The sequence below is a fragment of the Arvicola amphibius genome, chromosome 12, assembly GCF_903992535.2.
Source record: "Arvicola amphibius chromosome 12, mArvAmp1.2, whole genome shotgun sequence".
NCBI lineage: Eukaryota > Metazoa > Chordata > Mammalia > Rodentia > Cricetidae > Arvicola > Arvicola amphibius.
Window position 1 is genome coordinate 118,959,217 of NC_052058.2, and position 7,460 is coordinate 118,966,676.

General features: G+C 42.1%; 1 pseudogene; it reads right to left on the reverse strand.

The window, feature by feature from the left end:
* Positions 1 to 3,083: 3,083 nt before the first annotated feature.
* On the reverse strand, positions 3,084 to 4,600 carry LOC119803075 (annotated as a pseudogene).
* Between the last annotated feature and the right edge of the window lie 2,860 nt (positions 4,601 to 7,460).

Below are 7,460 nucleotides of genomic sequence, written 5' to 3' on the forward strand. Positions count from 1 at the left end.
TGAGAACATCAATTTGCTCCACTCATATAAAACCATCAAGTCTTTCTCCGAGTTCCCCTGCTCTTCACGGTGTCACTTGCTCACACAGTTCTCTCCAATTATCAGCATGGACTGCTTTTTCCTCAAGAGGTTTACTTTCCAGGTACAGTATAAGCTCAAGAAAAAAGACCCAACAGTTATGCAACAGAATTATGTCATAACAACTTATTTGCACATTATGTTTTGAAAGTAGGTTTGGATGAAGTTCTCAAACACTTTGGTATATGTTCCTCAGGGACTTCTACTACAAGTAACAGAAAAATCTAAGCTCCTTCAATCCCCGTTTTGCATTAAAATGGACAAGTCTTTGGTTAAAGGTCCACATTTTGGGCATTAATCATCAATTAAAATGGTCCCCAAACCGCTAAATGGTGCTGTGTCCCGGTTCACAGACTTGATGTAACCTGTTTCTGATGCAACTGGATGCACTAATGTTCCTCTGCTAATGCTACTGCTAGCTCCAGTCTTTTACTAGCAACAGAGAAATCACCAGAGTTTCACTCCTGAGTTTTCTGTTGTAAACTGTACACCAATTTGCAGTTAACTACAGACACTTCCACAGAATGAATTAAGGTTAGAGCCCTAGAGAGCATTCACGTTAGATTTAGTTTATTCTGACAGGTCAATATTAGGTTGTAGATGAGTGTGCATTAACTACAGTATGTTGCCAGGTAATGCTTATTTTAAAACCCCAAACCATTCTATATACAAGAGAAACTGTGGCAAATGTATAAAGCAGCAGATATGCAAGGCGAAAGCCAAACATACTTTATTAGCACAAGAAAGCAGCCAGAATAAAGCACAGTGAGCAGACAGACACTAGTAGTCAAAGGGTCAGTGCTGCATACAAACATAGTGTTTCTTTTCAGTAGCCCTGGTGATAGCCAGAGGGGTATAAAATAGCCTCCTTAGCAGCTGGCGTGAACCCCAGGAGTGCTCATCAGTGGGTACAGAGCAGTCACAGACAAGAATGGACTTGGTTACTGTAGTGCAAATGTCTAGGCCAGAGCTGAGAACTCAGTCCAACCCTGAGAAGCAACACTAGAATCTGAAAATACTTCCCAAAGCATTTACTCAAGTTGTGTTACATACTATTCTAAGTGACAAAAGGTGCCAAGTGACGTTATTTACAGACATCATGGTTGTACAGTACCTTTTAAATCTGCAATTTAGATTTTCTGTGAAGAATTAAATGCACTAAAATGCTATAAATTGTACTTAATTCAGCTATGAGCTTACAACAAAGAGATAAATACTGCCGTCTAAATGATTAATTCTAGTTTAAAGTAACTTGACGTCAGCAACCAGTGGAGACACTATTATCTGATATGTTTGGTCATCTGCTAGTCTCACTTCCCTCCGGGTTCACAAACTCAAGGACACAGGAAAAGATGCAATTTTGATGAAGCAATGTGTGGACTGCTCATGTCAACTTAGAAAAAAACCCACTCGAAACTCCAACTGTGAGCCTGTATGGAGTCTCAGCCCTCACCACACTCCAACTGTGCGTGATGGAGGAGTGTCTATGTGATACTTTCATTATTAATAAAGATACTGCCTTGGCCCTTTAAGAGACAGAAAATTAGGTAGGCTGAGTAGACAGAACAGAATTGTGGGAACAAGGAAGTAGAGTTGGGGAGATGCTTCAGGCAGTTGCTATATGCAGCCACCATGCTTCTCTCCAAGGTGGACGCAGGTTAAGATCTCTCCTGGTAAGCCATACCTCGTGGTGCTACACAGATTACTAAATATGGGTTAAAGGAAGATGTGAGAATTAGCCAATAAGAGGCTGAAACTATGGGCCAGGCAGTGTTTTAAAAGAATACAGTTTCCGTGTAATTATTTTGGGCAAAGCTAGCCGGGTGGCAGGACACAGCCCGCCGGTTCCTACTAAAGTGCGTCTGTATGAAGTCCCAGCACTCACCACACTCCAACTGTGCACCTGTATGGAGTCCCAGCACTCACCACACTCCAACTATGCGCCTGTATGGAGTCAAGGCGCTCACCACAAATGAATACTGAGGGCTTTGAAACAAGACTCTACTACTAACCTGAAATTTTAAGAACATCTTACAGAACTTGGTTTACTCATGAGTCTCTTTCTCTGAGGAGAACAGGAGACTAGCCATAAAACACATTGACACTGCACAATGCCCCATGGCCAGAAAAATTGCATTTTTTTTTTCTTGAAAAGGCAGGCAGTCTTTTCTTTACTTATTTGTTTTGGACTTTCAAAGCTTGATTTATAGTTAACTACAAATATTACTACTTTTGGAAGGTTATAGAAAAATTCTTAGAAAAAATAATTTCAAACATTAGTCACACTCTTGAAATACCTATCCAATATTAATAATTTGTTCTTCAGTAAGAAATATAACTCTTCATAGCAAATGCCCTACAGCTGCCTCAGTGGGTCGTCACAGCCATTTAAAACCAAACCGCTTGTTAACTAGCTGTGTCTTCCCTGACACTGGCAAACCATCTGCTGTTTCTAGGCACCTTTGTCTGTGTAACATAAGATTCCATTGGATTAAGGCTAACGACTAAGCTCACATTCTGGGTGAAAACTCCTAGCAGCCTGTAGATGGATGGAGCTGTGGACTGCTTCTCGCCACCCAGCTAGCTTTACCTGAAATAATTACACAGAAATTGTATTCTTTTAAACACTGCCTGGCCCATTAGTTTCAACCTCTTATTGGCTAATTTTCACATCTTGCTTTAACCCATATTTAATAATTGTGTAGCACCATGAGGTGGTGGATTACCAGGAGAGATCTTAACCTGCGTCCATCTTAGAGATGAGAGGCATGGCGTCTGCCTGAGGCATCTGCCTCACTGCCTTCTTCCCAGCATTCTGTTCTGTTTACTCCACCTACCTAATTTTCTGTCCTATCAAAGGGCCAAGGCAGTTTCTTTATTTAACCAATAAAATCAACACAAAACAGAAGACACTCCCACATCAGCAGCCAACTCTGTGCTTTCTATGGCTGTCCTGTCTGATGCACTCGAGAACAGACCTAGGTAATGCCCTTTGGGGACAGGGGTTACTTTGCCTTGACTGGTTCTCGCTCTAACCAGCAAACCCTAACTTTCTGTTTATAATGATACTCTTTTAAAAAATTCTGTAACACTGATGGCAGAGGGAGCCCACCAATCCCATCATAGGTAGTGCACATTCAGCAGATCACTGCATGGCCTATATACTGCAGGCTGAAAGGAAAAGTCCTATTCAGTGATATCGTAAGCAATGGTTCAAAAAACATGCAAGAGCTGTAGTCTTTATAGTGTTCTAGAAGCCCAGTCACAGTGGAGGAGTGGAACACACAGGGGTCGTGGGCATCGAAGCTAAAATTGTGGTTCCACTGTTCGATTCGGGCGTGCAGATATCTGTTGTAGTGGTGGAAGCTCACAGAGAAGAGGTAGTCCTACTGTGCAGAATCCCTGAGCAAAAACGTGCCTTTAGGTTTCCCTTCCAGAAGGGCTTCTGCTTCGTACCGGTCCAACACACTCCAGTAACAGGGATTCCCTGTGATCCGAAGCAAATCTGGTACAAGGCAGTGTATGTAATCGATCTGCGTATGAACTTTCCAAGCTCCCTGTCTGCTAACCTGTGAGTGGCTGTCCCCGGACACCCGATGCTGCTTTCTGCCTCGGTGACTGCAGACACAGGGTGGTTGAATCCTTTTCTGAGTCACAATTCGTTTGTGGAACTGCAGAACCATCTCCACTTACTTCTGTCATCCCAGCGGCTAACTTTGGTCCCAGTTTATACAATGGCTTGACCTGTGCAGTAGCTTCAAATGTGTGTATTTGTGCATTGGGAGGGGGTCCACCCTTTCTTCGATACTAAGCCATCTTATCTCTCGGAGCCTATCTTCTTCATCTTCTGTAGACACCAGTGAGGGATCAAATGTATCAAAAAATGTTGAATGTGGGCTCACAGGAAAAGGACATTTCTCCAGAATTAATTCAGAAAGATGAGTTTTTTCTTATTGGAAAAGAGAGGCTTTGACTGCTTGCTGTAAGTTCTCATGGGGAAACACAAACCCACAGTATCCTGGAGCCTCTGCCTCAGAGAGCGGCTCCCTACTACCCTTCTGGATACACTGTCCATGTGGTGCATAGACTTGACACTTTAGAGCCGCTCTAGCCTCTGAAGGCTGCTCCGAGTTCTACCAAACTTCTTCTCAGTATACAGTGAGCTCTGGGTCTTTGTGGAACAGGAATGTTTCTTCTTCCCTCCCCACGGGGCATGTCGAGAGTAGGAGTCCATTCGTGCAAGCCTTGTTCCTAGGGTAGCATACAACTGGCTGTCCTTCTCGATGCTCAACAACCCGAGGGATCCCTGCGGCACAGTTCTGGTTTCATCTTGAAAAGGCCTTTGAAGGGCTCAGTCCCAGCTGTAAGGTAACATTTTCTCTTAAGGGACTGCTTTGTTGCTGGGGAGGGGGCTCGCCCAGATGGATGCTTTTCTCGTTGACAGTTTCGCTGTGGCTTCTTCCTTCATGGCTGAATAGAGCCTGGCACCTGTGTTGTTCCACATTTTCCCCACTTTACCCATTGATTAGAAGAGTGAGAGCCTACTGCGGGCAAGCTCCCACTACGTGTGGTCCCTTGAGCAAGGGCAAAATGCCCCGGATTGTCTTCCTCTTCCTGGTCGCTCCTTCCTGGCACAAGGGCCATGGCGGATCGCCAAGGTGTGGAGGCGCCCGCCAGAGGAGGGCAATGAGAGGCTGCAGCTTGCAGGCGCTGAGTGACCCTGGGGGACAAAACGGAGGCCGGGGTATGCGGGGCGGCCTCATCCAGGGCACCTGCGGCCAGGCAGGTTGAGCCAGGGCAGCGCAGTCAGCGTCAGGGCGAGTCCAAGAGCTCCTGAGTCCAGTCCTCTCCGCTCCTGCCCACCTCACTTCCTCCAGATGGAGCCCTGGACTCCAGCTCCCCTCCCTCCGCCCCTCAACCCCCCACCAGCATGGGCAATAAATTTTTTCCTCTTGTACTACATAACATGGCTTTTCATTCTTGAAACAATGTGATAGATTCCTATTCTGAGTAAGTCTAAATTAAGACTGTTGCTACTCAAGAGCAAAACATGTGTATCCTCATTGATTCATCTCAACTAGATATTCCATATACAAAGTCAAATAAATGCCACTGCCTCTTGACTCTCAGCAGTCTAACATCATCTATTGTGATGACTTATTTATAAATTCCTCCTACAGGTCTCTGCATTTTCACTCTTCGGGATGCTAATTTGGGAGGCCATGGAATATTTGTGAAGTAGAGCTTTGCAGTAAAAAAGGCTAAGAAAAGTAAACTTGAAGTTTATAACTGCCCTGTTGCCTATCTAGTCTGTTCTTTTTTCAGATATGAGTAACATTTAACACATACTCTCACCGAAATCACGAAACTTTAAATTTTATGCTTTATTTCCATGATGTCCCATCTGCACCAAAACCAGGAGAAACAATAGTGTAAACAGAGATTGCTCTTTCACTTTCTGGCTGCCCACACCCAAACAATCACATAGAAACTTTATTAATTATAACACTATGTGGCTAATAGCTTAGGCATACTCCTAGCTAGCTCTTACATATTAAATCAACCATTTCTCTTAATCTGTATATCACCAAGAGGCTGTAATATACTGGTAGAGTTCTGTCATCTTTCTCCTTCAGCAGCTACAAGGCATCTGCCTGAATCTGCTTTTCTTCCCCTGCATACAGTTTACTTCCTCCCTATATTCTGCCCTGCCATATGACAGAATAGCTGCTTTATTAACCAATGCTAATAAAATACATTCATATCATACAGAGGGGAATCCCATATAATCTCCCCTTTTCTGTCTAAATAAAAAGGAAGGTTTTAACTTTGATATAGTAAAATTACATATAACAAGACAGTTATTAAGCAAGAATTATAGTTATGAAGCTTTATATCTAATTTATCTTTATCATAATTAAGGAAAATTATAACTGTCTGTCTTCAACTCCATCAAAAACCCCAGAAGAATATAATATTATATAAGTAAACAAGGAAGTTCTTTGTAAGCAACTTCCAAACCTCTAGAATCGACAGAGACATTTTCTTGCCTGGACAGTCACTCAAAATTCTTCTGTAATTTTGTGGCATTCATTTTCTGTCAGCTCTGGGAAGAAGTTGGCCCAGGCTGTCATCTAGTAACTTGCAGCACATTGCCCACAATGGCTTTTTACATGCTCAATACCAGGACATCACAAAAGAACCATAACCATTTGTTCCACAATCCCAAACCAGGAAGCTGTTTCTTAAAGGAGCTGCTTAAATTTTGCTGCCAGTGATGAGTCAGGAAGACTTCTCTTTAAGTAGCCATGTCTGTGCTCACTGCCAGCAAACAGAGCCTATCTGAAAATAAGTGGCTATCAAGAAACTGCACTTGGTTCCTGTTTTGGGGGGTCTAGAAGCCCTCTTTTTTAAGCTTTTACAGGTCTTATGTGGATCCATGACAGATGGTGGGCACCATTTTAAAAAAGACTGCTCATTCATTTCCCAGCCACCCAGACCTAAATAATTACAGAGAAACTATATTAATTACAATACTCTTTGCCCAATAGTTTAGGCATATTCCTAGCTAGCTCTTACATCTTAAATTAACCCATTTCTACTAATTTGTGTATTACCACAAGACTATGGCCTACCAGTAAGTTCTGGCATCATTTTCCATTGATAACTACATGGTGTCTGCTTGACTCTGCCTTCTTTCTCCCTGCATTCGGTTTAGATTTTTGCCTACCTATATTTGCTCTGCCATAGACCAAAGCAGCTTCTTTATTAACCAATGGTAATAAAACATATTTGCAACATACAGAGGGGAACCCCATATCACAATTATCACAATTAGCCCCTGTTCAGTAGCTATGAAGCAAGTGTGTGGTCCAAGTAAGAGAAAAAAAGATATATGTCTACAGTCATCGCCCAACATTAACAGTTGTGAAAAAAGATATATGTCTACAGTCACTGCCCAACATTAACAGTTGTGTTCTTGAAACACTAAAGGTCATTTTGAGCTCTACAATTATACTTTGAAATACTATTCAACTATGTCCCTGATTTTATTAACCTAATAAAGAGGACTTTTACTGACTATAAGTGGAAATTTTTGATTAAAACTAATTATATTAATGTTATTACTTTTAACACATGAGAGTCCAGGTGGCTTTCCTTCTAATTTTTTTAAACAGACAGACATGAAATCATGAAGAGATGCAGAAAATCATCAACTCAGCATGCTTTGCATAGTAGTATGATCACTGTTCACTTCCATTACTATGTGAACGCTTTAAGCATGCATTAGTCATTATAATAGGGTATAGTACTTCCTTAGTATCTATTTTTAATATACTAAGATTAATAATTTTCACAGAGGCATCTAAAGCTCTATAAAA